The sequence below is a fragment of the Python bivittatus genome, unplaced genomic scaffold (genome assembly GCF_059951505.1).
Source record: "Python bivittatus isolate LINGU-HERP-01145 unplaced genomic scaffold, Pbiv_v1 ctg000480_np1212, whole genome shotgun sequence".
In the NCBI taxonomy this organism is placed as follows: Eukaryota; Metazoa; Chordata; class Lepidosauria; order Squamata; family Pythonidae; genus Python; species Python bivittatus.
In genome coordinates, this window is record NW_028277075.1 from 103,128,441 (window position 1) to 103,154,673 (window position 26,233).

Below are 26,233 nucleotides of genomic sequence, written 5' to 3' on the forward strand. Positions count from 1 at the left end.
GTTTGGCAAAAAGGCTTGCATGAATAGAAGTATTAATCTCTGGCATGGACACAGAAAGGACATCTTAGATTCAGTTGTAGGGCTGGGAAGGAACACACAACACTTTTCAATGTCCTTGTAATTTATTAAGTATGAAAAGAAAAGAAAATGGCAGGAATCACGTTTTACCCCAGGAATAAATTAATTATGGTGTTAAGGAAAAGGAAATAAAAGGTGTCAGTGTTGTTGTTTGAGGACTATGCTAACAGAAGCAGAAGGGATCAAAAATGGATTCTTCTTTTAATCCACTCCTTGGCCATAACTGTAAATAGACATACTTGAGGAAAACAGTATGTATTGATGCTTTGCCACAATCTTCCCCTAAAATAAAAGAGAATAGAAAGAAATAATGAAAAGTGCAAGAAAAAAGAAGAAAGAAGATAAATGAAAAAATATGATAAAAAAAAGAAAGGAAATATATAAAGAAGTGACTTTCAGCCTTCATTACAAGTACAGTGGTGCCTCGGGATACGAACGCCTCTACTAATGAACATTTCGGGTTATGACCAGCTTCGGCAGGAAAAATTTACCTCGGGTTACAAACTCGCCTCGACTTACGAACCAGATCCGCGGCCCTTTTCCCACGCGGTCGCGGCTTCCTGTGGGCGAGGTTGTGGTAGCAAGGAGACGTTCAGTGAGGCTTGTGGTGTGTTTTGCGGTGTTTTGTGAAGGTTTTTGGTGTGCGTGTTAGCATGGCTCCAAAGAAAATGCAGAGCAGGCTTGGTGGGAGTAAGGCTCTGAAGAGGAAAGTGACGATCGAGCTGAAGAAGGAAATTATAGAAAAGCACAATCATGGCATTCGTGTGACTGATCTGGCCTTGGAGTACAAGATGGCGAAGTCGACCATCTCGACTATTCTCAAGAATAAAGATGCCATCAGAGGAGCTGATGTGGCAAAAGGAGTGTCGATCTTAACAAGGCAGAGGACACCAGTGCTGGAAGAGGTGGAAAAGCTGTTGTTGGTGTGGCTGAATGAGAAACAGCTGGCAGGTGATAGCGTGAGTGAGGCTATGATCTGTGAGAAAGCCAGGAAGCTGCACAATGATTTGCTGCAGACAAACCCCTCTACCAGTGCAGCAAGTGAGGAATTTAAAGCCAGCAAAGGCTGGTTTGAGAAATTCCGAAAGAGAAGTGCAATCCACAGTGTGGCAAGACATGATGAGGCTTCCAGTTCTGACAAGGCTGCTGCAGAAGCCTACAAGAAAGAATTTGAGGACTTCATGAAGCCGGAAGGGTATGTCACTGAGCAAGTGTTCAACTGCGACAAGACAGGGCTCTTCTGGAAGAAGATGCCAAAGAGAACCTACATCACGCAGGAGGAAAAGGCACTGCCAGGGCACAAGCCCATGAAAGACAGATTGACCCTTTTGCTGTGTGCGAACGCAAGCGGCGACCTGAAGATTAAGCTGCTACTCGTGTACCATTCCCAGACCCCTCGTGCATTCAGGGAGCACAATGTGAACAAGGCCAGACTGCCTGTCAAGTGGAGGGCCAATCCGAGAGCGTGGGTCACAAGGCAGTTGTTCATGGAATGGCTGCACGAGGTGTTCGCACCCAGCGTTAAAAAATACCTGTCTGAGAACCAGCTGCCTGAAAGGTGCCTTCTCCTGATGGACAATGCCCCGGCACACCCTCCAGCCTTGGTGGATGACATGGACGCCAAGTACGACTTCATAAAGGCCAGGTTCCTCCCCCCCAACACGACACCTCTTCTGCAACCCATGGACCAGCAAGTGATCTGCAACTTCAAGAAGTTGTACACAAAGGCGCTCTTCACCAGGTGTTTCAATGTCACCGAAGAAACATCCTTGACTCTCAAAGAGTTTTGGAAAAAACATTTCAATGTCCTCCACTGCATCAGCCTCATTGACAAAGCCTGGGAAGATGTCACCTGCTGGACCTTAAACTCAGCCTGGAGGAAACTGTGGCCAGAATGTGTTGCTGGATGTGAGTGTGAAGGGTCTGATGCAGAGGTAGTGGAGGAGATTGTGTCCATGGGCAAGAGCATGGGTCTGGTTGTGGATGATGCTGACATAGAGGAGCTTGTTGAGGACCATAAGGAGGAGCTGACCACAGAAGAACTTGCTCAGCTCCAGAGTGAGCAACAGAAGGCGCTGGGCAAGGAGCATTCCACTGAGGAAGAGGAGGAGGGGGAGGAGGTGAGCTGTGATGCGATAAAGTCCATCATGGAGAAATGGAATGAGTGCCAGGATTTCATTGAGAAGCACCACCCCAACAGAACTGTGACAAGCAGAGTGCTGAATCTTATGAACGATAACGTGTTCTCTCATTTCCGGAGGGTTATGCAGCGCAGGAAAAAACAACAGACTTTAGACAGGTTTTTCCCCAGAACTGAGCCTGCAGCTAAGAGGCAAAGAAGAGAGGAAACCCCTGAAGGGGACCCTCCCTCCAACCAATAACTGCCTCCTCACCCCATTCTCCCTCTTCATGCTGTGCCAGTTGCACTGTTTTTCATGTTTTTGTGGTGTAAAAATAAAATGCATATGTTTCAGAACGGATTGTACTTTACATTGAACCTTATGGGGAAATTGCCCCGGGTTGTGACCAAATTCGGGCAGAGGGCGAAACGGATTAACCGGATTTACATTGAACCCTATGGGGAAATTTGCTTCGGGTTACGACCAACTCGGGATACGTCCAGAGTCACGGAACGGATTAAGTTCGTATCCCGAGGTACCACTGTATAGACAAATTTAGTAACGCTTCACCCCCTATAAAGTTACAAACAGATATCTCTTCATCCCATATCCCATCCCTTATCTATGAGCAAATCCATAAAACATGAACTTTTCAATCCTGATGTCAGCAAAAAGTCCATAAAGGGTTGCCAGAACATTGCAAAAAAAAAAAAAAGTCTTATTTTAACCTTGATTTAAAAACCCAATTTTATATCCCTGCCTTTTACTTCTATCAGTCTTAACCTTTAATTCATTCAAATATTGTCATAGGATTTGAATTCTCTTCAATTCTTCTTTATCCCATTGTGCAGACTTCAAGGCTTTAACAAGCCTCTTTTGTAGATCCAACACAAAAACATTTCCCAGGTTATTCTCTTGATTTGTCATTTGTATTTCCCCTTTCATTTTTAAAACTTCAGCCAGTTTCTTTTGTATATCCTATAAAGCACCCTTTTTCAAATCATGGCCTGTCATTTCTAGTACCTCTTTCAGTACTTCGTCTTATCAGACAAAATTTCCTTTACTTCTATCATTTCCTTATTAACATCTTTTGGACATAGTCTTTCCATAGAGTCAGACATCATTATTGACACTGTTGATATTGTAACTGCTAATTTCTGGATCCATTCTTCAAAGATCTCATTTTATATTTCCAATGTTATAATGTTTTATGTCATTTTGTAAGTCCTAGTAATAATTGACACCAAAAGCAGGCTTGTATATTTTTTTCCTTCTAGAGGGTGGATCCAAGATGGCAATAGAGTGGCAGCTCTGTAAAGAGCTCTTGAACTACTCATTTTAGTGCTTTTATTTAGTTTTATTCAAGCCATTTTAGTAATTAGTGTGCTATCCTAACTCAGCCATCAAGGATGCAAAATTATAAAACAGGGACAAAAAAGAATTTGAAAAGAAAGATTAAAAGGAGGCGCAAACCAGAGATCCAGCCGAGAGGAAACCCCAAACAAGACAAGGCTGCGATGACTTTTAGGCAGCCAAAGATAAAGGACCTGCTCCAGCTTAAGGACACAGCGCGTAAGTCTCCTTCTCCCCTTGTAACCTCCATTAGCAATTCTTACTCCTCTGTGGACTGGGAAGTGGATGATTGCCCTTACTCTGAAAATGAGGCTTCACTCAGAGATAGAGGGGAGGATGGTGTTTATATCAGGAAGAATTTAGATGGAGACCTGGATCTGGTTGCTAAAAATTGCCTCTTAGCAGCTCAAACAGTCATTGCTATATTCGATCAGCTTCTGGATACTCACAAAAAAATAGATGAATTAAAGACTTTAATAGTAAAGCATATCCCCAAATCAGTTAAGGAAACAAATAAAAAAATGTCCAGTTAAAGAAGATATTGGGGAGAAACTAATCTTGCAGAGACACAGGATCTTGCTTCAAGTTGCTGATATGCCTTTGAATAAGGGCAGGTGGCGTAATAGACGGGTAATACTAAACTCCCTTTCTCAACTTCTTCAACATAGGGTACACTCTAATGAACTTACAGAAATCTCCTGGCTTCCTAGCAGGCATGGATTTAAAAGGATAATGTTAACTTTTAGGTTAACTCTTCCATCAATGCTCTTCAAACTTAAGAACTGTTTAAGGAAGTTCCATATTCTGCCAATACGTGTTTTTTTACAACAGTGGTATCCAGCCTTTGCTAAATTCTGGGAGGAAAGCCAAGCCAGCGAGGGAGGATGTTACAAGCTCTAATCACAACTGTCCACTATCTGTAAAATGGAGAACTCTTTTATTGCCAAGGTCAGAAGAGGAAAAATGCAAAGAAAGAGATGCCCCAGATCTAATTAAAGGAAAGACACAGGTTTTAGATTATTTTTTGGAAGACGAGGAAGATTTAACTCAACTGTTTGCCACTCTCCCCCCAGAGGAACAACAACTGATCTTAAGCAAGCTTGAAACAGTTAAATCTATGCTGCAGTCAGCCACTGCTGCAACTGAGACTCTTAACACCCTATTTCCTTCTAGTTGCTCCTCCGTGGAAATGCTGCTAAGTCCAGCCTCTGAGAGCACAAAATCCCCAACAAATAAAAAAAGGTGTGCCAGTCCAAAGCAAAATTATACAAAGGAAAAGGACATCCAACAGGTCAATGTAGCACAAACTTCACATAACTATTTGGAAGATAAATCTGTAGCTGATGACCTAATATTGCTGGCTCCTGAGTATCAGTCTGAGCAATCTCCAGAAACGCTTCCATCAGCTGACCCCAGCATTGTCCACAACTCTGATCTTATTTCTCATGGAGATATTCCATCCACACCTTGCCACTCACCATTGCAAGCCAATATTATCCACAGGAGCCCTGATTTGGGGCAGCTCCCTGCTATCAGCTCTCAATCTGACCTTACTTGTCCTCAGGCTCAGCAATTAGAAAATGAGAAAGATGGTCTGAGTCTATCAACATTAGCAGTAGCTACTGGGCTCACAGATACAGAGTCATCAGTACCAGATCACAGTTTGTTGAATAATGACTCCTATGATAAAGAAAGTCAACAATCACAACCTAGAGAAAGGAAAGCTGAATTTTATAACAACTGTGTATACATTGGAAGTATTGACAACATTGTTCCAGCCCCAGAAACAAACTGACCGACTGAATCTTTATCCAATCATCCTACTCAGAACACAATATACTACTCAGCTGACGGCTTCTGCACATCAAATTAAGCTCTCTTTTTGGACATTAAAATATAAACATTTTGCATGTATTTTTCCTGGGCTTGACTATGAATTCTGTCACTCAACATTCATTTGCAGGTTTCCTCTCCTTTGTAATAATATGGCTGATGTCTTTCAGGCCTCTGCTACTCCCAAGGTATCCATCTGAATTCTATTAAGTGCTCAAGTCAGAAAGATTAGCCATTGAGAGGCGTGGAAGATTGCAAGGCATGGTACAGGAAATTGGAAAGGGAAGGTCATTGCCGTACAGCTCATTCCCTTGACAAAGAGGCATTACATGGAGTGTCATAGAGAGAATATTAGCTAGAAGAGAGACGTATAGAAGGATGTAGCAGAGAAGGGTTTGTTAGGATCTGTGCTGTTCCATTTTATCAGAAAGGATTTGGAAAGCCACCTGGTTCAAACTCAAAGTAAACAAGGCCAAATCATAGGTGTCCACCAGAGGGGAGAAAGGAGGAAGCAAATGATGACATGTATGTGATAACAACATCATGCATGTGTCATCATTTTGGCATAATTGAGATTGCTCTGGACACCACTTAGCCACATAATGTGGTCGTCTATTCCACCTGGCTTCTGTATAAGGACTGGCCAGTCCAAATCCAATTTAAAGGTAAGGAATCCTAAGAAGGGAGAGAGAGGCTTTTAAGTTGCCTATTCATAAATATTTAGGGAAGTCTCTCCCATGGCTTGTAGCACTCTGCAAGGAAAGTGGCATTTGTGGCCAGCCTCTGACTGCAGTCTGGTTGTTGGACATGAGCAGGTTCCTTCTAATATAGGCTGAGTAAGGCAACCCCTGGCCACTTAAGCTTTCCTGGCTCCACTCTAATTCATTGACACTCATCTTCTCACTGTTTATAAGGATTCAACCCTGGCAGTGCTTTTTATAGAAAGGCCAAAGGAGAGTTTTGTCTTCTCCCAGATCCTAAGCACATAATGTGTTCAGTTATAGCATGACAGTGTCTTCTTTGATGCCACAATGGAGTAAAGATATGGTTACATTATGGAGCATGCTGCCAATGTCTTTATTGCTTGTTCTGGATGGTGAAGTCTTTTGTAAGGATCTAAAAGAAATTTACCGCTAATTATGCTGGAAATGAATGTTGGTATCCTGCTCCCGCTGGATTCTACAGTGGGACAACCACCAGGATCATTGAAAGTCTGCTAGCATTCATCTATCCCTCATCAAAACTCCATCAAGAAAACAAAACTGGGGAAAAGATTCACTGGTAAAAGTTGAATGCAAGAGTTTATATCAGAGGAACATCCATTTATAAAGCCTACCTCAGAGAATTTATGTGCCAAAGAACGAAAGGGTGATTTGCCTTATTAAAATGTTTATATGCAATTTTATGTCAATAGTTATGTAAATGAAGAAAGCAACAGTATGAATGAATGAATATATTATGAATTTATTACAGCCCTTTGAGCATCAATTATAAAGGATGAGCACAAAAGGAAAAAGAAAGACCCAGATTATACAACTTTACAAAAATGCCCATGTCATCAGAAATATCCGTCATTTATCAGCTCCTGAGGTTTCAAGGCCTAAGGAGGACCATCCTCTGATCTATTGTATTTTGTTATTTCCCATATCAAAAAGTGCTATAGGGTATCATAGTTACGTTCCTAAAACATGCAAATGTAATTATTTTGAGAGAATCAGAAAATGCCTCCAATGTGTTTGTGAAACACTGTCCAACAGAATTGGAACCACATAAAATTTGTCCACCTTTAATCATACACTGAACTGTGATTGTCCTATTTATTGGAATCATAGAATCTACCCCACCCATTTGTTGGGTTTTAATAAGAAAGGTGTGAGAAACAGAACATAGCTCTTCCTGTGTGGAGCAGTGAAGCAAAGCATATTTTGCTGTCTCAGTTGTTTCCTGATGAGAGGGCACAGTCCCTGCTCATATACAATTTTCTGGAAACTGCCCGCTAACACTTGCAAAGATGTTTTATTGTAAGCTGCAAGAGACTCTGGGGGTCAGTGGCAAACAGCCAGATAAACAAATGCACACAAACAAAGCTGTTTTAGTATTGAAGTCATAAATAAGCAATGGCATCTTAGATATCCATAGCAAGGGTATGGAACTCAGACTAGGGGAAGGAAGCCTGAATGGATCCAAGAGTTACTGGATTTAATGGATGGTGACTCAGGAGGGTCCCTTCAATAAACAAAGGGGCAGGATTATCATATTTAGTTATTTCCTTTTACATCTTTTTCACTCTTTCACTCTTCTTTAAATAGAGGAAGAGGGGCCCACCTCACATCCCTGTAACTGTGACACAAATATATCCTAGTAACCATTTTTATATGACACGCCCTGGTGAAGTTGCCATCGTTTCCTCCTGATCCCACACCAGAGGCAACTTCTTTAGCTGTTCTGGTTTTAAAATTATACTCTCCCTTTTTTCCTGACACGAATTGTACCATAGATATAATCTGATAACTTCAACAATGAGTCAGGGTGAGGGTTGGGATCTGCCCTGCCTGCCTGCCTGCCTGCCTGCCTGCCTGCCTGCCTGCCTGCCTGCCTGCCTGCCTGCCTACCTACCTACCTACCTACCTACCTATCTATCTATCTATCTATCTATCTATCTATCTATCTATCTATCTATCTATCTATCTATCATGCTTATAAACTGCACCTTGGCAATGTGCAACTTTTGTGGTCACATCTTCTGGTCACTTCCCTCCATGGCCATTTTGGCTTAAGCTGCAGAAAAGACTGAACTACTGATTTTCACAAAGATATCTGCACAAGTAATGCCTGAACTGCACTTCCCACAGTGTATGTCAGATCTTAGGTGGGTTCTTTTTGTAAGTGGGCTTAGCACTCCTTTGAAAGAATACTAGGCCTCTTGTCTTTACAAAGCAGGACTAGTAATTTCTTCAGATAGAGCTATTCCTGTGGGGCTTAGATCAATCTAAACTGGGAAAGAGAGTTGGATTCTGCCAGCTATATGTTGTTGGTTTTGTCAAAAACAAGTGCATGACATATTTTCTATTGCTTCAACCAACAAGGGATTTTATCTGACAATACCTTTTACTGTTTTGATTGCTTTGTGGATTGGTGGAACCATTTTGCTTACTCCTATGACATTTTGTCCACTCCATGGGATACTTTTATTTGCTCCCAGTCTTGGTCACTTTCTGTAGAGGATTACAGAGACAGCCTTGAAGAAGGTATGCCATGACCATTAAAGCACCAGCTCAGCCTGGAAAGATGGGAGGGAGGGAGGAAAAAACCCCTCAAGACTGCCCACTCTGACTCTCTTTGGCATAAGAGGGAGGGGAAAAGAAACTCTGGCAGGTTTTCAAGATTCTGTGATTATATCCAATACCAGTAGAACTCCAGTAGTCCTTGTGCTCTCTGTTTCTGAACAGCCAGCATTGCCTCCCCCACTCCCCCTCATTGAGACTGACCTTACTCATGCAACAGTACACTTTGCTGCCCTGCCCTCCTCTATGCCTCTTAATCTGACTGCCACATCACAAGTATGGACTTGCCAGGTAGGCTATTTCTGCACACATGCTAGTGTTCTTTTGAAAGAGTGCTAAACCCATGTAAAAAATAGCCTGCCTGATAGAATGCAAGCGCAAAAGATAGGCACAGGTTGAAACAAGGAGGACTTTCAATACATTGGAGAGCTCCCATTTCACCCTGTGCTCATGTCTATGACCTGTTCATTAGGTGACATGACAGCTGCTTAAATCTGCCATTCAAAGCACCTCCTTATACCACCCAGCTCCACCATATCACATATTAAGGACAGTGATTAGAGATCGAGGTTCCTTTTGGCACGTCACACTTGGTGGGAAGAGAAACAAAGCCAGGAAAATCCACCATTCCCTTTCCTTAATTTTGCCCCACAAGGACAGCATTCTTCATTGGTGACATTACTGAAGCAGAATAGGGCTAGGCAATGAAGACTGTGCAAAATATACTGGCCAACCTTTCTGTTGGACCTAAATGAAGCACTTTAGTGTGGCCATCTGGCTGTACTCAAGGGCTAAAATGTTCTCACGTTCTACAGGAAATAGATGATGGGGAGGTGGTTAGTTTGGTGGTATCAATATATAGGGATCTGGATTCATTGCACAAGAGAAGTGATATGCTTCTTAAATAAAGAAAAATCCCAATTCCATGACAACTGAAAGCCTGCCCAAAACAAAGCATAATAAAAAAAGGCAGAAAACAATGGGTGCAGGTAGCAAAATACTGCCAAGCTAATTCCTGGGGTGTTTTCAACAGTTTTCCTTAAAGAGCAGGAGAGGAAGAGAGGACAATGTATAGAAGAAATATCTTAGCCAGTTTCATGTTTTTCTTAACATATAGTTAACATGTTTTTCTTAACATATCTTTTCTTAACATATAGAACTTCTATTTGCAGCAACCCTACATGCACATTGTCCTTAACGTGCATTTCTTGAGAAGTAATTTTGGTGAATCTCGCAAGCCAACTCCCATAGGGATTTCCAGCCATAACACTTTAGGGGAGTTATGGTGAATTGTGTTAGCTGATGTGCAGACAGATCTGAGAAAATCTTTTTTCTTTCTGGTGTAAGGAAGACATGTTTATATTTGCCTAAATCTTCCTGTAATCAGCTAGTGGGTTTATTGTTTGGTGCTTTTATTATATCTGCAGGTATTAGCTTGTATTTACCTGTTTTATAGACTTTATTATTTGTATTTTTATCCTGCCTTCCTGCCTTTTCCCACCTTGATAAACTTCTATTAAAAGGGAAGGATTAGATCTAAGTCTATAAACAAACAAAATAGTTGTTTGGATATGATGACAGATTGTAACTCAAGATTTCTGGGGAGCACTGGTCTGGGGAAGGCTGGTTTCCACCGGTGATTGCTCCCCAGTTTCTTCAAACAGGAGTCTACCCAACCCCACATAAAAATGGCAGTTACCGAACCTGCACACTAAGAATATTTTTACCCATGAGCTATAGAATTTGCCTTCTGGCATCCTTGTCACAGTTGAAGGTGTCGTTGACGTTGGCACTAAAGCAGGTTCTTTGGATTGCAGCTTTCATCCCCCTTTTTTCCCCAAACTTTTTTTGCTTCATAAGAAAATAAGGAAATGTTCCTGCAAAGAATAAGCGTTGTTCTTCTAGGAATAGCTGTCTGTTTCCTTTAGTTCCATTGTTTGACTGACAAAGTAAATGAGAACCTGCAAAAAAACAATTGCCAAGTAAAGAAGTACCCTGTTGCTTTTTTCTGGCTGTGTCAGTGGAGCAAAGATAGATTGTCTTTTCCCCTGTCTTCTGTACTGTAATGATAAACCCAATGAAGGTCCCCAGTGACCATTCAGAGAGTGGCAGGATTGTGCATCAAATTTCATAAAACATTTCTTTGACCAGCTGTCTATAGCTGAAGCAGGTAGAAGTCTCTAGGGGGGAAAAGAACACTTGCACAGATGAGTCTCTTGCATTTCCCCTTTCCCCAAGGAACGTTTCCAAGTAAATTGTGTGTTGACGGAAGTCATAATGAACAAAACAGTGGCACTGCCATTATGTACTTGAAGAAGATTCACTAACGTCTTAGAAACCAGCTCAAGTTGCCACTACTCTACTCAAAAGAAAATGTGATTCTGATGTCTAAGCCACCCAGAATCTTTTGGAGTGGGTGGCCATAATAAATGTTAATAATAATAATAATAATAATAATAATAATAATAAAAAACAATAATGTCCTACCTCTATTTGTCTCAGTCACACGGCTACACATTTGCACAGTCATTACCATACACAACCGTTTACTCTATCAAGCAATTTATATGGATTACTCAAAAGATTTTAACCAATCCATGTTGGAAGGCAAGTGCTGTGTCTAAACCCAAACATCTGGGGATAAAGTGGTTATGTGTCTTATTTGACAAAGGATAGTCTTCTGTTTAATAGAGAATAGTCATTTATTTAAAACCAATCTTTATTTGTAGGATTGTCCAGGCAAATTGAGTTAAAAGATGAAGAATCATCACAGGGACAGACTTAAACTTGACTCTCAACAGAGGGCGGACTGAAAAGCACATAGGTCACTTGGTCACAATCTTTCCTAATATTTGTTGTACCTCTGTTTATATTAAAAGTTATGGAAATCTTTGTTCTCTTTTGTGTCTCTGTGTGAGATATAATGACCACAGTATTCAGAGGTGGCACTGATATAATCACCTGGCAAGGTGACAGTTGAGTGCCTACTTCGCCCTTTACCAATACCATTTATCAGTTATAGCACCACATCTTATGCCATGCAGGATTGGCTCTGCTTTGATCATCCTCAGAAGACCAGCTTTACCTACACAGCTTTCCATAATCTTCTTGCTATTGATGTTTCTCCAAGAAAGTGCCTTTTGTTTTCAAATGATTTATTAAGTTGGTAGTTCTTGGAGCCCAGTGCATTTCCCAGTAAGCAGAAATTATGATTTTACATACCTACTTATTTTGACCTCTTACTAGCTGTGGAGCAGGTCCAGCATTGGCATCCAATTCTATAGGTAGACAGACTTAAATTTATAGATATATAGATATTTTATATAAACCTTTGGCTATTATTTCAAGGTTCTCATTTAATTCAATGAGATGTTTGCACCCTATGAAAACCTTTGTGTGTGAACCAGCATCTGTTATCATCAACGAGCATAACCATCAAAGAAGTTAACTTCGAGGAGATTTCTGTGAAGTTCAAAAATTGGCATTCTTTCTGAAGAAGAATCACATGAAACCTGCAGTGTGTATCTCATTCCCTAAAATTAATGCAGCATTAACTTGCTAATTCTGTAGTTGTTTCATGGAGGGGAGTTCCTTCTCTTGCTTTTGGAATCTATTTAGTTCTGAATTGGAATTTGATGCTCTCATGCGGTCTCATTCTAATATTTGGCCATATTAAATGCATACAGGAAGTTAGTTCTGCAGTCTGAGGTACTTTCTGAAAAGTGTATAAATGTGTGTGTTTCACACAACTGCTCCTGTTCAAAATGTGTCTCATGTTGCAAACATACTAGCAATTTTTGGGTGACTTTGCTAAATGCACACAAGATTCCATCCTGAATAAAAAAAAAAACTTAGGTACAATGTTGTTAGCAAAATTGATCAAAAAGTTTTAAAAGGAGAGTTGAGGCCATATATCTAGGATTGTTGGTTAATAATTGAAATGTTACACAAAATATAACATGTATAAAATGATATTTGTATATAAATAAGATGCATGGCACAAGAATTGATGCTTGCTAGTTGGTGTTATTTGTTCCTTTTATAACAAGCAAAAAGTCCATTCTAACTATTGATACTCTTCAAAAATCTAACTGATTTTATGTACTTTATAATTCATTTTTTTCCTTTTATGTTCTTTGTGCATTACCTGACATTTCCATGTCTCGTGAGTACAGCTGCAGCTGGAGTCAAGGTAGCATTGCAATACTGTATTAAGCGGTGATATTGACAAATTCAGAAGGCTCAGTCTGAAGTCAGGAACTGTTTCTCAGCGAGAGCAAATAATAAGAGGTTAGCTGGGCATTTAGAGAGATAACTAACTGCTGCTGTGTGATGTGAAGTGCATTGAGGTATGTGTGCCGAACCTTCAGGATTTTAAGTCCTTAACAAAAAGATGTGTAAAGAGTTGAATGAGAAGAATAGCCATATAAACTATTCCAAGAGCATTATTTCAAGAAAGGCAAAAGGTTTCTTCCATCACTCACAGGGCATAGAGACTGAACAGCATACAAAATACAGTACCTTGCTCCGATGAAGGACAGCAGAAAACTAGGAATGAGGAAATATATCTGATTCAGGCAGGAAGAGCATGAAATCAGGTAGAATAAGCAGAAAAGCCTATAGAGTTTCCTTTTGCCTCTGCAAGTCAAAAAAAGTCATGAAAGCCAGGTCCAACCTGCTGGTATAGTTCAAGTTCTCCCATCCTAACAGTGGTTTTAGCTCAGAGTCTGCTGAAATGAAAGACCCTTGTGGCTTCCAACTTCTCTTTGCTGACCAGATTTGCATTCCTTCTGCTCTGAGTCTGCTCAAAAACCTGCTTTGTGATTTTAGCACAGAGGAATTGGAGCATAGGTTGTCTGTTGCACAGTTCAGCAGCTCTAATCTTTCAGATGATGATGCTCAGCTCCTACAGAGCCTGGAACAGCACAACTGTCACTTCATTGTGGCTTCCAGCTTCTCTTTGCTGACCAGATTTGCATTCCTTCTGCTCTGAGTCAGGTATGCTCAGTGCTAATGTGACTGGTGAGGAGGCACATGTCTCAAGCTCCCATTTGTTTCTACACATATGTTTGCATAGCAATCAACAATACATTGCAGCTGCACACATATGGCTCCTTCATAATGATTAATTGTTTTTTTCTTACTAGAGTTTTGTACCACCTGAGTCCATCAGCTGGTAGCTTATGCTCTGTTCTTTATAGTTTTATATTCTGCTAGGAAGGCAGGCACTTGGAGGAGAGGCTGAGTTGAAAGTCTTAAAGCAAAAGCTGATTTCTTCTGATTCAACACCCAAACATCAGAACCTTGAATTTGGCCTGGTAATCCTCCTAAAATTGGAGGGATATAAGCATACCTGGATTCCCCAGATAAAATTATAGGTGCCCAGATCTGCATTTAATGCAGTACAGGGATCAAACCTGGAAATTACTGCAGAAACTACAGCCAGACTATCTTGGTAGTCCTTCACAGTAAAGCTATTCAGAACAGTCTTCCAACTCCTTATGCACGAGAAGCACCAGTTGATTACAAACTAAATATGAGTTGACAGTGTGATGAGGCTCCTTCAACAGAAATATGGTCTCCAAGCTTTGGGAAGCCATAGTTCTACTTTATTCTGCCTTGGGCAGAGCTCCCCTTGAACATTGTGTCTAGTTCAGGGCACTACATTTTAAGAAGGATGAGGTAAAGTCAAAGAGATTCAGAGAAGGGCAGTGCAGATGATCTGGGGATCAGAAACTAAGACCCATGAAAAGAGATTGAAAGATTTGGGCATGTTTAATCTTCAGAAGAGAAGACTGTGGAGGAACAGGGTATCACCTTTCAAGCACACAAAGAGATGTTACCTTCTTTATTGTTTGAGTGTAGGGCGTGAAATAATGGATTCAAGTAACAGGAAGTCAGATTCTGGTAGAATATTAGGGGGAAAAAAGCTTTCTACCACTAAGAGCAATTTGAAGCAATTATGAGCATGTTGCCCAGGGGGATGCTAGGCTTCATCTCACTGGATATGTTCAAGAGGCTAGATTGCCATCTGGCTGGGATGATTTAATTTGGATTCCTGCACTAAGCAGAATGTTAGACTCATTGGCCTAAATGGAGCCTTCTAAGTCTATGATTCTAAAAGACTAATTAAATTGTGGGTTTGGGGTCAGATAAAACCAGTATCATATGATCAAGGGAGAATACTGGGGTTGCTGGAATGTTCTAATGCTGTCATGTAATCTGCAAATGAGAAAGCCAAGTAGCAAAAAGAAACAGACTTGGGTTCACTAGCGTATTGTTAACATTTTGCTCCAAACTGATTAGACAAAAGACATTAGAGTCAGGAATAGGTTTTTCCCAGGCTCGCTTTACTAAAACTTCCAACAGAACTTGTGAGTCTGCAATAATTACAAGATGTCCACGCAGCCCAAGGTAATCAAGCAACAATATAAGATCACAGGCATGCTTAATCAATCAATATTAACTCAATACACTGTAGCTCCAATGGCAACTTCATATAAATCAGGAGTGGACCACCTTTTGAAGACAAAGGGATACCTATAACATTGATGGGGCCAGAATGGGTGATAATGCAAAATGGAGGGAGTGAGCCTTTCCTCCCCCTCCCCCCACCCTGGAAAGATCTTGTCCTTTTTTGTAAAAAAATACGTTACGCCTATTTCAAGCTTACCTTATAGGTTTAGAGTGTTTCCCATCTTTGTTAGACTACTTTAACAGGATTTACATGAGGCTACTCTTGAAGACAAGCTGAGAATGCCACTGCCCACTAGCTGACCAATGTTAGCTGGTTCAGCAGAATAAGCCTTATTTGGCAAATGATGCACTGATTGCTGGTAGGCTTCCAGGCCCACTTTATGGTGCAAGGGATTACTTATAAAGCCTTTGTTGCCTTTAGGACCATATTTTCAGGTAGAATCAACAACGGAACGAGAGATAGTTCTAAAGACCAACTCCTTCAAGTGGAGCTTGATTCTTCAGGACTTCAGAGACACATCCATACAGATATCTTGGCAAGAAACATTGTCTTATTCAGGGATGTATTTTGACTTTGCAACTGAGCCTATAACCCTGGTATTTTCTGATGTTCTCCCTCTAAGTACTAACCAGTCTGGTACAGTGGTTTAAGGTGCCGGCCAGGAGTTCTAGTTCTCCCTTAGGCACAAAAGCCAGTTGGGTGGCTTTGGGCCAGTCCCTCTCTCTCAGCCCACCCCACCTCAAAGATACTTATAGTTGTGGGGAAAATAGGAGGTGGAAACATTATGAAGGTCACCTTGTCTTGTACTAAATAAAAGCAAATAATGATAATAACCAGGCCAAACCCTGGTTAGCTTCTGAACCCAGACAAGGTTAAGTGACCTGCAGCCTTAGATCCTGAAAAAACAATTCTTGATATAGACCTTAAACAGCAGGACTGTGGACACTTGGAAAATGACTGGGCAGAAGTGCTTCAGATTGCAGGTGAGTGTGCGCACAGCACCTTTCTGCAGTTTATGTAGCCCAGTTTTGTTCAGACATGTGCATGAGCCAGGGAAAAGGTGCTACTGTTGTAAGAGTTTCTTTAACCTTAATTTCTTAAAGCAGTGGCACTTTTTTTTTCCAGCTCTCAACCCAAGGGATTCATTATTAGCTTTCTTTAATCAGATTAAAAGGTTGGGGTCTTTTTGGTTCAAACAAGGTTTGAGTTGACTCAGTTCATTACTGCTTTTTTTCTTTACTACCAGGGTATTAGATAGATTACATAATTGTATAATTATTCCTATAATGAATTTTTTTACTTGATCACTTGCATTCCAATGGAAAATCAACATTAGAATATAAGTCTAGAGATGCAGCTGAAAATCTGGAAAATTAAGCTCCTTGTTTTCATGTGATTATTGTAGTTTTGATAAGAAAATCATGCAATCTAGAGGGTCATTCTTGCCATAGAAAAGCCCTTAATCAATTTGTTTAAAATGTTTTAGAGGTATTAATACATAGGAATACCTTTACACAAATCTAACCCTTTTAAGCAATATTCATTCTATCTACTTATCTATTTTTTTTTCACTTAGCAGAATGCTTGTAAGAATTGCTTGATGGATGCTTTAAACAGTGTGTTTTACTGAAATATGATGTAATCCTCTCTTGAACATGGGGTTGAAAGCAGCATTATATATTGACTAACCCTATATAGTAACTCAGATGCAAAACTTTGAAATGGAACTTGGTAGTGCTGTGTTTAGGATAACCAGGGTCTCGAACAGCCAATTTCCCCATCAATTTTAACTTTCATCAGCTTGGAACTGAGCATGATTTATATGTGAAAATAGGCCAAAATGTTTGTATTATCTGCAATTTTCTTTTCTGCTGACTTTTTATGAGCAGAAATGGATGCTAAATTGGGATTGGGAATTAAAATAGGTGCATAATTAGCCATTTACCTTAATTCATTTTGATGCATCCAGGAGCACTTAGAGCCCCAAACTGAGATTGCTCAGCAAAAATTCAGTTGCTTGGGGTCATCACGTTTCTTTCTTTTAGTATCTGTTTTATCTCTTATGTACCTTTGGGAATTGCACTGATAAAATAAGTGATACTTAGTAGGGTTGCTCAGCTGTTCCTAGAAGAAGTAAATCCCCTTTCCCAAGTCCTTTCAACGGAGGGCTGAATTAGCCATTATAATCAGAAGTACTAAATCATCTTGGTGATACACAGAGGTCCTGATAATTATTATAAATTGCTGAGGAGAAGCAGCTCCCTTTCAAAAGTCATTTTTGGGCTAGGAGAGGAAATAGAATGTCATGCAGTATATATTAAATTAATAGCATGACTGCTCAGTTGAATGGAGTAGAGATTATAAATTAGGAGACAGTAATTTAAAATCATTCACTTGCTTGTCTTTCAACATAATGGTCTAATTATATGTAAATGCAAAAGTAATGCATTAGTTGAGCTTTAGCTAAAGAAGCATTATTTTTTTTTCCTCCACTCTTTCACTAAATGCATTTTGGTTTTTTTATGCTTAAATGCATTTGCTTATTAGTGGCACTGATCTCAATGTTTCAAACATCTGCTATGTAGGATAGTTCTACAACTTAGCCTCCGGGTGAAATGTAAAATCACGAAAATGGGATAATTGATTTTAGATTATTGTTGATACCGCACACAAAGTTGTGTAATGCTTCAGTTTTGATTTGGAAGGTATGCCTTGGAATGTATAGAAATGTGAACATATCACCTCTCTCTGACTCATTAAAGCAGCAGTGTTTTTCCCAGGATCATGCAGCTGTGGGAAGGCTTACATTAAAGTGGCTGCTTTAATGAGCCCCAGAGAAGTAGTAAGATGTTTGTTCCAAACACCTCTTTCAAACTGAATCAGAAGAACTGCAGACCCCTTCTACAGAGAGAGAGATAAAGGGATGGTCTGGGGGGGAGTCAAGAGCATTGCATTGGTGGGGCTTCAATGGCCTGGTCTTTGAAGCTGTTGAAGCTGGCTAGAATTCCATAATCTGCAGCTGGTCTATCCCAAAGCCTTAAAGGGACAAACTGGCAAAGGTACACTGTTAAAGAGAAGCTTGTTTGGAAATAAGAGAAAGAATGAAAAGAAAATTAGAAGAAAGATATTCAGGAGAAAGAGGATAAGAAAGCAGCAAGTAGATTCCAAAAGCTGCTGCAAGAGATATGACAAACTTTACAGATAGGATTACCTCAGTCTTTATCCTGCGCAGCACATTAAATTTTCACATGTTTGTACATTGGTATTTCTTGATGTTTCTGTAGACACACACATTCCTTTTACATGAAGAGTTCGGATACTGTGTTTACATTTTGTTTCACTACTTTAGATTTTATAATGAATGTTTAAGTTCACAGAAGGGAAAATAATACAGTAATAATAATCCAGGGATATGTTAAAAAATCAATTGTAAAAATGGACAGAGTTGTTGTGAGGAAAAAAATGGAGGAAAGGGGCCTACATGCGCCATCTTGTGCTCCACAGAGAGACGGTTGGGATATGAATGCATAACTTAGAGAGGAATAAAAAGGAAGTTTTAAAATTATTTTCTTTATACTGTACTAGCATTACTTTACAGCAAAAGCACAATGTTTAAAAAAGTAAATAAATGGACAGTATAGTGAAGCTATAATGGCTTTACACTGCTAGCTCATTTTAAATGTTGGACTATGTTAGCTAACGAGCTCCATAATTTGAACAGATTGCTTCAAAAGCAGCTATGAAAATTGGTGGAAAAAGTGAATAACCCTGCTGAATCCCAAAATTAATGCAACTATACTACTGTTGGAATAATCACCTGCTGTATTATCTTGTAATCTTTGTGATCTTAATTACATCATCCATTTTTCAGCTTTTATCACCAAGAGTCCCAATTAGAGGACTATTTACAAATTTGGACTGCATACCCTATTTTCTTCTCTTTTGGAGAGCAATCACTTTCCTCAAAGGAAGATTTTTTTTACAAGGCCATTTGGCAAAAAAAGAGTGAAAAGCAGGAACAGGCCTTTGATATAAATTGGGCAGGACACTGACGACATATTTTGCTATGTGTAACTTGTTTCTGGGAGGCTCTTTTAAATGAAACCTAAGAATGTGACCGTTATGACTCATCCAGGCTTGGAAATTTCCCTCTCTTCCCCTCCTTTGTGGGTGCTTATGTATGAAATCTAATTAAAAAACATTATCAGAAGGAAGCTATGCTAACCCGTTGTACCAAAAGAATGTACAATCTTGAATTTCCTTGAAAATAAATGTCCTCGTTGGATTCTGTAATATGTAAACAAAAGATGCTGCTCTTTAGAAGAGGAAACTGCCAACTTTGTCTGGTTTAAGGTGCAGTTTACTATCCACACCACATATGAGGTAGAGACTTTGCTCAGTTTTCTATGTTGCAATGGCTTTACAGCTCAGCATTCACGTATCAGTCATGTCTTAATCCTTCAAACTGACTCTGAGCTGGAAAGAAAAGTATCCAGTAAGACATCCAGGAGAAGCAGCTTCCCCGGGTTTTTGAAATAGGAAGGCCCTTGACGAATGCGTATTTAATTTTTTTTAAAACATATTATGTACAAAAAGAAAGAAAAGGAAGAAAAGGAAAAAGAAAGTTGAATAAAAGTTAGAAAAGAATAAACACAAAAAAGATTATGTTATATTTAGATTATTACATTAATCATTAAATGATGACCACAATCAATTTTTCTACTGTATCAGTAGGGTTCCAGTTTATAAACAGAAAGAGTGCGAATACCCGTGCAAACTCTATTTTTCCAGTTCTGAGTAATTATAATCTTTGCTACCCCCATACATAATAAATCCACATTCTTTCCTCTGATAAATTCTAAATGTTTGATATATGATTTAAAAGAACATTTAAAAGAACCCATGAAGAACAACGATTTTACTAACACCATGTTAATAATTTTGTGAGTATCAAGCCAATATGAAATTTAACTGAATGAGTGCAAATCATATGGATGTCTTCTCATTGTAGGAGGAGAGGTACATTACTCTAAGACAGCCCAAAATTGAAACGAAGATTGTAGCACCCTTTTTAAAGAAATTGTTTTAGATTATTATATATTAATAAATGTATGAGTTAATTTTAATAAAACTTGTTAGTCAGAAAAGGTGCTACCAGGCTCTTTCTGGTTTTGGACCATCATATGGGTAAGTGATTCCTCCTCCATGTAGTCCAACATCTTAGAAATAGGTAAGTAGTCCTTTTTGTATACCCTCTGATGAGCCCAATAAATATGCAAAAGAAGGTTTTGCCAATTCACTGTCTGGAGCTATATGTGGCCATTTTGTGTTTTAGGCAGTTAATCTTTCTTTGTAATAACTCATGGCTTAAAAACTTGATTTGCAGTAAGCTGATTTAAAGTAATAATGCCATTGATAGTCCATGACTTCCCTAGCTATTTAAAATTGAGATTATACTGGAGTGTAAATATATTTTATGAATAATGGTCAAAATTATAACTCTGATATAAACCCAAACCTTCAAAATGGGTCTTGCCATAATATTAGAAAGATTGCAGAATTTTATAATTGTTCCCATAATGGCTTTTTTACTTGATCACTTGCATTCCATTGGAAAATCAAAATTAGAATATAAGCCTAGAGATACAGCTGAAAATCTGGAAAATTAAGTTCTTTGTTTTCATGTGATTACTGTAGTCTTGATAAGAAAATCACTGAATCTAGGGGCTTGTTCTTGCCACAGAAAAGTCCATAATCCATTTAAAATTTTTTAAAAGTATTAATGTAGGAATACCCTTATGCAAATCTAACACTTTTAAGCAATTTTCATTCTATCTACCTACTTATCTATCTACCAAACTTCTATACCATCAGATTCACAGTGGACTCCCAACAATTTATATTGCAAATATCAATACAAAATCAACATAAATATAAAACTCAAGAGCTAACTGATTCAAGCTATTTTGAGGTTCAGTTTTGAAAGAAAATAAATAATGGGGACAGTTCAAATCACTTAAAGCTGCTTCATTTTTCTGGCAACGGTGACCAAAAGGGCACATAGTTTTCTGTCCCAGCATAGCTGGCTCCCAGGAGGTCAGCTACCAGATCTGCTCCAGGCCAGAGATAAACATGCTCAGGCTTGATTGCAACTAGCTGGAATAGACCAGCCTTTGCAAAAGTCCTTTTGCCATACCTTTGAGGGTCGACTGTACTTGTGGTCAGACAGGCAAGCAGGGGTCAAGGCTGGTCAGCAACCAGGCACGCTAAAAGCTGGTAATCAGTCAGGCACCAAATCCAAAGGAGAAGCAAGAGACAAGGTCAAAAGAAATCCAAGGTCCAAATCACAGCAATGCAGGCTACTCCTGGGCAAGAGCCAAGGTTTAGATAAGTTGTTCTCAACACTGTATGAGAGGAGTGAGCCCAATAAATAAGCCATTGAACCTCCACCCAATGCACAGCTGAGGCTTATCGCACAGTAGCTGTCAAGTCTGCTTTCCTGTTAGCACTCCCATGCCTTTGGGCTAGCCTCTCAGATCTGAAAGGTTCAGCCTTCTGCTCCTGGATTTTCATGAAGAGCCCCTGCTAGGACTACGTCTGAGTCTGACTTACTGTCAGTGGGTGTGGCCAGGGGTCTTGTGAACTTGCTGGGCTCCAGTATTGTTGGAAACTCCAGCAACAGAATTGCAGCCACTTGATGTTTCTGGCGCCCCTTCCTCCTCATCTGAAGACACATCCCCTCTCAGAGCTGAATCAGGCAGATGGTTCTGAGGACATTAATCTTGCCACAGTCCAAATGTATATCTTCAAGAGTTAAACCACAATGAAGTATTGAACTATCCCTTTGGCACAGTTTTAGGGCAGTGATAGCAGGAATGAGGACAGGCAACACAATCAACCACATTGGCTATTGAGGAGCTCACTGAGAAGTTGACTGAAGCAACGCAGATGTTATCCTTTTATTTAAAAATGTAAATGTTCAAAACTGTTTGGAACAAGTTCTTACACTTCATTTCCTGTTGTTTTTCTGGGGTGCCTGGACTGGCATGACACTGAAGAATGACCCACTGACTTCCTCTTCTGGGTTAGCTGCCTCTTCTCATTTGGTTCCTTGGGGTGCCATGAGGTTTGGCATAGGTGACTGGCACTATCAGAAAGGACTCCCAGGTCACTGGCATTACTGAGTTGCCCGATTGAACAGGGGACATTGGCAGGATAGGAAGAAGAACCATTCTTTTCTTTATGGGGGCATGTAGCTTTGCTGCCTCTGATGCTGGGTTTTCTGGGATATGAGAATGGTTAGCATAGCTGGTTGGCAAGCTTGGCCACTTCTGGGAAAACCTGCAACCTGACCTGGCCGTGTAAAACTGAAAAGGATCGGACTGTTTGTCTTGAGCCCATGTTCCAAATGCTGATTCCTGAGCTGAAATGTGCAGGACCAACCTAGAAGTGTAACATTCCATTAGCACAAAAAAGAGCAAATTAAGGTTAATGGCTGGCCCATTAAAGGAGTTCAAAGCTGAGAAAGTGAATGAAGCCCAAAGCAGTGCTAATCTTGGCACCCCAAAAGAGCCCCGATAAGCAGAGAGTTTAATGAAGTGACCAAATTCATTGGCTGGCTACTCACATCAATGCCAGAAAGTCAAACCCACTGCTCAATTCTCCTCAGTGTTCTGCACACGTGGAAGTAAAATTGCAACATCATATATTGCCTGACACAACCCCAGAATAGCCGTTGAATGAATTAAGTGCTTCCAAAGACGACCAAGTGCTCCGAGGCCACCCAGTTCAATTCACGGCTTCAAAGCAGGTCCCCCTTGGAATGTGTGAATCCATTTTGATGCAGCAATTCCATCAAACAGAAGCCTGCCATCAACACTTTGCAAATCCTTCATGCATTGCATTGAGACAAAGCTCATGTTAAATTCTGTCAGCAGGGGTATGAAAAAGAACATTTAGTTCAACATGAATATGAAGAATATTGAAGGTGTTTTAAAGGTTGCCATTTGTCAAATAGATATTAAAAAAAAAAAGGCTTTGAGTGAAAAAAGGGCTCAGTAGGTTACTCAACTTGAAGGGCCAGTTTGTATTGCCTTGCTAGTTACCACAGGTTTCCACCATGTATCAGTGAAGAAGACCTCTGCAGAATGCAGGATTATATCTACAAAACATCATCCAAATGGTTTTCTGACTTTTTATGCTCCATGACAAAATACAGAGCACTTTGCTCTCTGGAATATCATGCTGTACTTACACAGCTATTTTCTTTTTGCAATTACAGGTAGTCCTCGGGTTATGACAGCAATTGGGATTAGAATTTCCATTGCTAAGCAATGCACTTGTACAGTATGACATCATGTGACCACATCACTTAGCAATGGAAATTCCAGTCCCATTGAAACCTAACGACCGCGTGGGTCATTAAGCGAGGACCTCACATCATCGCAATTTCTGACTTCTTGCCGGATTCCCCATTGACTTTGCTTGTGGGAAGCTGGCAGGGAATGTTGGAAATCATGAATGCATGACTCCAGCTCACTGCAATGTCGAAATTGTGAGCTGGACACCGAGCACTCAGATCACAATCACATGACCACAGGGATGCATACTATGGCCGAAACTCCGAGGACTAGTCGTAAGTACCACTTGTTTGGCACAGTTGTAACTTTGAACGGTCACTGAATGAATGAATGATCATAACTCGAGGACTACCTGTATGTTCGTGGATACATTACCAACTGGAGAAATGTTGTGAACCAGCTGAGACATTCAGATCACCACTGTAATTCTGGGAGGACCATTACAGGCATCACTGCAGCAACTTCCAACTATCAGCTAGCTGCCTTTCCCAGTGTAATCAGAGGCTAATGCTCTTTCTTTTTATTATATTGGTCATTGAGTTTGAGGAGGAATTCTGGAGAATTTAAAAGCTTGCACATGCTTCATATTATCTTGGCTGATTACATTAAAGGTATCTCAAGCTATGTTTTTTTTCTCATGGAGCAACGCAAGATTAGAATTAATTAGAATTAAAATCTGTAATCTTTCAGCATATGCATAGTGGGGAATGGGAATTTTGCACCTACACATTCACAACCCATCCAGAATCAATCCAAAATATACATCTTTCTGTTTGGGTATGCATGATAGTGCAGGTAGTTTGGGGTCATATCCAGTGGAATATTTGTGTTTAGCAATGAACACTTTGGGGGTTGTCAACAGGGGTAGCAGATTGTCATAAGTTCCTGTTTCCTATTTAAGGTCCTCTCCCACAGGGTGGATTCTGAATGGCAGGAGACTCTCTGGAACAGACTGTGGTAAGGAGAGTGCTTTTAAGCAGTGATCAGCAAAAACTGGGCATCACAGCTTGTGCAAGCAGAAGCACTTTTTGCCCTAGAAAAACCACCCACTGAACACAGCCCATTGAGTTTTTCTAAGCAATTGCAGCAAGGAAATTAAACCCTGGGGGAGAGCATTTATTTCTGAATTCCTTTCTCTATGATTGATCACTTGATTAAGCAAATACATGGCATACTTCTTTTGGATGCTGTAGCTCAGGTTCCTAAAAGTTAAGTTGAGGACAGTGTTAATTTTAGTTTTGCCTCACTCCAGGAGTCCTGGAGAATTTCATCCTTTTATTTCAGCCATCTGCTCCCTTTGCTATGTTAGGGAAAAAATGCAGTTATGCTCTTTTAAGGCTTCTTTTGTTGGTTGGTTGGTTGGTTGTTTGGTTGGTTTTCACCACTGTGGGAGTTTAGCGAGAGAAAATAGAAAATAGAATCTGCTGAGGTCCAAATTTACATTTTGGGCAGCAAGGCTCTGAAAAACCAGAGTTCACATGTCTAGAAGAAATATGCAGGCAGGAAGCAAGGCACAGTGAGCATCAAACAAGAGGCCCGAGGAATCTAGAGGGTCTGGAAAAGCAGCAAGACAGCTATGTCACAAGAATACAACTAATAATGAAAAAAGGGAAACCAAATAGATATCACGTAAGGAGAGTAAGCAGCAAACTTGTCATTTATTTGGGGCTGTCATTACCAGTGTGGGACCAATTCCTCTTCTAAGACACAGAAGAAAAAGAAGAATAGGCTGGCAACCCCTGAACCACCAGTTATATGATGAGGGGAAATATGAAAATATGGCAATTGCTCTTTTACTCCTCTGCCAATAGTCTCTAATGTTAGGGTGACCACTTACGAGTAGAGTAGAGTAGAGTAGAGTAGATAGGAATGACATAGCATGCCATGGCATAGCATAACATAGCATAAAGATGTAATCACCAAAACAGAGAACTGAAGAAGATACAGATTTGCATACAATTTGCCCTGGCTAATTGAGATTTGTATATGCAATTGTTTCCATAATTTAAATAGAAATGTGAGAAATCTAATTAGTGAGGAAGAATGTGAGGTACATATATGAGCTTCCCCATGTACCATAGATGAATAACTTCAAAGCTCCTGTTCTTCCTAATGATGGCTCTTAATCTTTAAACCTGGCCTGAATTGCGTAGTCCTTCAGATGGAGCAGTGGCAGACATCCTGAGATCCCAAGAATATGTGAAACCTCTGAAAGCCTTGGATGTAGCTCTCAGAGCCCTCCAACAGTTGGCCACCAAATAATTTTTAACATGAAGGAGACAATGATTAAATACATAAGGAGGAACTGTACTAAGTTTACCTAATTTAATTTCACTTAATTAAACTTAAAGAAATCAAATTAATCCCATCTCCTTTGGGAGTGCAGTTCATGCCAGACTTCTCATGGATGACAAGACAAACTGCAAGAATAGATTTCCAAGGAAAGCAAAAACTGAGATAATTGGCTAATTGTAGAAAAGCTAAAAAAGCCATAACCAAAGAATTTGAGTGATTACTATGAATCAAATGCAAGACCTATTTATATTTAAATCAAATTCTTTGCCTCTCTCTCCTGCCATTATGTAATGGAGGGAAAGGCCACTCTCTTTTGCTCAGAAGCAAAGGATTCCACCTTGGTCTTGCTTTGGTAATAGATGGATCTGGTAGCAGGTTGTTTGTGAATTCTTCTAAGATCTCTATGTGACCATCTGTGAACAAGCTCTCACA

General features: G+C 40.0%; 1 protein-coding gene across 4 annotated transcripts in view; it reads right to left on the bottom strand.

Annotated features, from left to right (window-relative positions):
- Positions 1 to 21,757, bottom strand: part of KCNH7 (potassium voltage-gated channel subfamily H member 7) — a 363,576-nt gene extending 341,819 nt beyond the window's left edge. For 3 of the 4 annotated variants that reach the window (XM_088146656.1, XM_088146650.1, XM_088146651.1), the window contains exon 1: positions 21,343 to 21,757. The gene's annotated coding sequence lies outside the window, so the exon portion shown is untranslated. The remainder of the gene's footprint in view (positions 1 to 21,342) is intronic. The other variant, XM_088146653.1, reaches the window with a different exon arrangement.
- Positions 21,758 to 26,233: the final 4,476 nt, after the last annotated feature.